This window comes from Pinus tabuliformis, chromosome Q (assembly GCF_031772625.1).
Source record: "Pinus tabuliformis cultivar Carrire ecotype Pingquan chromosome Q, CPIR1, whole genome shotgun sequence".
Classification (NCBI taxonomy): Eukaryota; Viridiplantae; Streptophyta; class Pinopsida; order Pinales; family Pinaceae; genus Pinus; species Pinus tabuliformis.
Genome location: NC_142296.1, coordinates 1,326,576,653 through 1,326,582,114, shown reverse-complemented (window position 1 = coordinate 1,326,582,114; position 5,462 = coordinate 1,326,576,653). Strand labels below are relative to the sequence as shown.

Sequence of the window (5,462 nt, the reverse complement as noted above, 5' to 3'; positions counted from 1 at the left end):
AAAAGGTCAAAGACTACGACTAAAAACTGTGGGCGGCAGCGCTAGTGCAGTCAGATACTCGCATCATAATTAACTACGCACTCAGTTCCTTACGTGATCGAAGGAGAATCCGATGCAGGTCGCACGATTGACTCTCCGCCATATACCGATCAACACACGGCACCCTATTGTCCATTTCCGTCAAAAGCGCCCTATTGTCCATTTCCGTCAAAAGCGCCAATGAGCTTCACGCTTCTACAACGAATAACTCCTATATATAGGGTGCCCTGGCTCTTCGACTCCTCATTGAGTCCGCTGTTGGAAGTATACACAGCTCGCCAATACGCTGTTTTTCTGCTTTTCTGTTTGTCATTTATCAAAGATGGCAGTCCCCGTGATTGACATGAAGAAGATGTTGAATGGAGAAGAGAGGAAAGTGACGATGGCCAAGATACAAAATGCCTGCCAAGAATGGGGCTTCTTTCAGGTGATTCCTCCATTAATTCCTATCCTATATCTTTCATTAACTCAAGTACAATCGTTTTTTTATTTTTCTGCTATATTATCACTTCTTATTGTATGTCATGTGTTATGATTCAGCTTCTGAACCACGGAATACCTCACGCTCTTCTCGACCGAGTGAAGGAACTGTTCAAGGAACATTACAAAAATTCCATGGACGCAGAGTTTCAGAAGTCTGAGATTGTAGGGATGCTTCAAAGTGCTGTCTCCCAAGGCAAGAATTTCGGTACTACGAAAATAGATGCCGACTGGGAAACGGGCTTCTTCCTCCAGGATGAAACTTATGACACAGTCTCACCTCCTCTGCCTACCAATCTCAAGTATAATATTTTTGCATTTTGATGATTTAGATAAATGAATTTGCTGATGCACTGGTTATTATTTCTAGCAGTGATAATGGATAGTTGTGGGTTTATTTTATTATTCGTGAATGTAGAAAATATTCGAAAATTGTAAAAACGTTTTGAAGGAATAATGCTCATCAGCGATGTGTTGGATATTGCAGAGAGACGATGAAAGAATTTAGTGAGGAAGTAAAGATACTCGCGGAAAGAATATTAGATATAATCTGCGAAAATATGGGACTGGAGAAAGGGTATCTGAAAGAAGACATAGCAGAGGGCAATGGCGACGCCAAAGCCCCTTTCGTTGCCATAAAAATGGCTCACTACCCGCCATGCCCAAGGCCAGAACTCGTCGATGGGCTGCGCCCCCACTTGGACGCTGGCGGAGTCATTCTGCTGTTGCAAGATGATGAAGTGGGTGGCCTTCAGGTACTGAAGGACGGCACCTGGTTTGACGTCGAACCCATCCGACACGCAATCGTTATCGACATTGGCGATCAGCTGGAGGTATATAAATTGTATATATTCAAATATCAAATGCTTTTTCGGTGTATATATGACTTATGTAATTACTAATGATGGGGTTTGCGCGTGAATACAATTCAGGTGATGACCATGGGGGAATGCAAGAGCATGTGGCATCGCGTGCTTTCTAAAAAAGACGCGAATCCAATGTTGGTCGCAGCGTTTTATAACTCATCGACCAATGCGGAGGTGTTTCCAGCTCCACAGCTGATCATGAAGGCGACAGAGCAGAATGGCAATGAAAATGACATTAATAATATGAATGCCCAAAGTGGCTATAGTTATCCAAAGTTCGTCTCAAAAGATTATATGAAAGTGGTGAGCAGAAGTTTCTCGAGAGAGAGCCGCGATTCGAGGCTATGAGAGCACTCTGTTCCCTGAAGTAATCTTCTTGAGGAGATACTAGCTCCCAGCAATGCTTCACTTTCAACTGGTTCTGGTTATAAACTTATGTTCAATAAAAAATTAGAATTAGATTAATCTATATAGGAAATAGAGCTCTTCCCAGTGTATTTTCTTATCGAGCTCCATCGCAATATTTAGGATCTATGCATGGAATAGAATTAGAATAGGATACAGCAGGTTGGATAAACCGTTACGCAGACTTAATTTGAATACTTTATTGAGATGTAACTGTGCATCCATTTCTAAGCATTAAAGTTGGATTACATATTCTATTTTAACTTCTCCAACCTCTTGATTCCGCGTTAAATTGAACACTTTAGTTATTTGGAAGTGCTTTACTCTTTCTATCTCCACCCTCTTATTCCGCGTTAAATTGAACACTTTGGTTATTTAGAAGTGCTTAAGTGTTTCTTTCTCCAACCTCTTTATTCCGCGTTAAATTGAACACTTTAGTTCTTTGGAAGTGCTTCACTTTTTATTAGCGTAGTTTTATAGTGAGGAACATTTTGTTCTGACCAGATTCTTGAAAAAAAAAAAAAAAATGGATGGTAAAAGTGTTTGAATGATTTTTTTAATAGTGAAAATGAATTTATTATAATTAAAAATTTCCAAGGCACTCAAAATTCTGAAATTTAACTGCTATAACTTTAATTTTTATAAAAAAATTGGCAAATTTCATAAGGATCATACCAAAAGTTCATTTTTGGAACAAAAACGTCCTTTTTTTTGTCATAAGCTACATAATGCAATGCTTCATATCAGATATTCTAAAAAGTTACAATGTAAAGAAACAAAAATTATAAAACCATGATACAATCATAAGCTATGGAAGATAGAGCAAACCCTCCGAGAGAGTGATATTGTCATCTATGAAAATGTACCTTATAACCCCAAAAACACCACTTAGACCCTCTTTAGAGAGTGTGTCTGCCACCATGTTAGATTCACGGTATATGTGGCGAGCAGAAATACCCAGAAGAGTGCCCATGGGCTTTTTGATGTGGTGGATCCATCCATATAAGAGAGGGGGGTCAACTGTGGTGTGTCCTTTTATTCCCTCAATGAGGGATCTTGAATCACCATATACATGTAGATTATTTACTTGCATTTTTTGAGCAAACCAGAGTTATCCCCATAATGCCAATATTCCAACCCTTGTGTTCGTACCCGGGCCGCCATTCAAGGAGAGTTTGTAATGTTGCCTTTCATTTATTCTGAGCCACACATTGCATCCACATATTCCTTGTTGAGTCGCTCCATCAAATAGACTTGGAGGGAAACAAAGATCTGGTGAACTGTGACAGTAGGATAAATCTTTGATTGAGCAGGCATGTCTGGAAATTGATGTCTTCTAAGATATGATTGTCTAGCATATCCTGTTTGTATTTATTGGCACTTCTACGAATAAGCAAAAGTTTCAAGCATACCAAATCTCCCAGAAAAGGAAAAAATGGATTTTCCTTAGAATTGCCATCTCCTGTAGCCCAGTGTGTGATACAATGTTCGATTTTGTGTGCCTGCCTGTCCATAATATGATATGTCTATGTAATATGGCTTCATATCAATCTAGTAGTGGGACAAAGAATGAAAATATGTATGCAAGATTGCATATCATTTCTAGAGAGAATACATCACCTTGGACCAAAGTCTCCTCATTTTGGGAGATTATCCCATGTTAGTATCTTATTCTTCCATACTAGCGAGGTAAACAGGATCATATTGAGAGGGATATTCGATTTCCATATTTTTGAAACCATAATGGCATCTGCAAATCATATGTCCGCGACATGTAGAATCGATATGATTCTCCCACTACTATTGAATGCTTGTGAAGTCACCCACTCCAGGTGAGATGGTCTCCTTGTGTGTTGTAACAGAGACCAACCATATGGAGGAGATTGATATAACCATTCCAATCATCGACACAATGTCCTTGAAGTCCCAGCTCCACTACCTCTTTCCATATTGGACAGCTTGCTTGCCATTGTTAGATGACTTGATATAAAAAGAAGTAGCCTCTCAAGTGAATGATCTCCAATGTGTTCCTGTTAAGCAGCGCATCCTGATTGGCTCCCTTGATATTGTCATACCCGATCTGAAACTTGTGTCCATTACCAAAAATCCCATATCATTCGCATCCGGAACCAGTACATCACTTTAGTGAAGCTCCTTCATATAGAAGACCCCTTACTCTAGAGAGGTTGTTATCTCTATACAATGTGCCAATATCAAAACCTTTCATATATTTGTTGTTGATTATGTCCTGCCAAATCCCATGTCTAGTCAAAGCTCTCTAGAAAGATTTAATCAATAAATTCTAACAAAATACCTTATTGTCCAAAATACTCCATTCATCATATTTCTCCGGTTTAGTCAGAGCTTCCCATCTACACAGATGGAACTTAGTGTCCTCTCCCACGCCAGACCAAAGGAACCTAGTTAGGTTAGTTCTGATCTTGGATGTGGTAGCAGATGACATCACAATTAAATGTTCCCAATAAACAATAATATGTTGTAGAACAACTTGTATAAGAATATATATGCCACCCATTTTTAGTCATTTGTGGGACCATGAGTTCAATCTCTTTATGTATTTGTCCAAAATCCAAAACCAGTCTGTATTCTTGTAGTTATTGGGCTTGAGTTTAAAGCCCAAATAAGTGAAACCTGCAACAAGGGGAGGAGCTCTTATGATAAATATGCCAGAAAATATCTCTATATCCATCCTGTCATCATAAGGCAAGAGTAGAATAGATTTGTTTTTGTTTGTTATCAACCTAGAGGCTGCAACATGGTGTTAAAAGCTATAGTGTAGAGCAGAGCATTGTGATCTAGAAATAATACCAAAAGTAAGGATATCATCAACAAAAGATAAATGATTGATAATCACATGGGGAGATATACAGAGACCTTGAAAGAGAACCCAAGACTAAGCATCCTTGATATTCAAGCTAAGTTCATCCATGACAAGAATAAAACGAAGGGGGAAAGAGAACATCCCTGTTGAAGTCCTCTACCCGCCCTGAAGAAGCTCCAGGGAAATACGTTGTTCAAAACATCAGAACAATTTGAGGATATACACGACATAATACACTCTACATTGTGTGGATGTAAACTAATCTAGTTTAGAATGAGGTGGATGTAGGATCAGTCTACACTGTCGTGGGCCTTATGTAAATCCACTTTCATAACAAGAGCTTCTTTCTTTTTTTGTATGAATAGTATGAATGCATTCATGTGCAGTAACAATGGTGTCATGAATAAGGTGATTGTTCAAAGATCCAAATTTCTCCTAGGATATGTGTGCAGAGAGGATATTATTGACACATCTCATGATCACCTTTGAAATCAATTTGTATGTGATGTTGTAGAGGGAGATAGACCTGAAATCCCTGAAATTGTGAGGGGAAGAAGATTTCGGAAAAAGAGCTAAGAAGGTTGAATTAACAACACCATTGATATTTCCCAAAATTTTGGGCTCTTCCACAATCTCCAATAGACTTTGTTCCATCAATTAAAAAGAAAAAATAAAGAGCTCCACAGTCCAACCGTGAGGGTCTGAGCATTTGTCTTTGGCAAATGATTTAAGAACCTATAAATTTTCTTCCAATTGTATAGGGCGATAAAGGGCTTCATTAGATGTCTCATCGAACATAGTAGGGTATAGATCCAAATCCCATAATTGGT

At 38.7% G+C, this 5,462-nt stretch overlaps 1 pseudogene across 1 annotated transcript; it reads left to right on the top strand.

Annotated features, from left to right (window-relative positions):
* The first annotated feature begins 277 nt into the window (after positions 1-277).
* On the top strand, positions 278-2,053 carry LOC149224738 (1-aminocyclopropane-1-carboxylate oxidase-like; annotated as a pseudogene). Its single transcript, XR_016249534.1, has 4 exons — positions 278-466; positions 580-821; positions 1,007-1,352; positions 1,452-2,053. The product of XR_016249534.1 is annotated as a 1-aminocyclopropane-1-carboxylate oxidase-like (transcript).
* Positions 2,054-5,462: the final 3,409 nt, after the last annotated feature.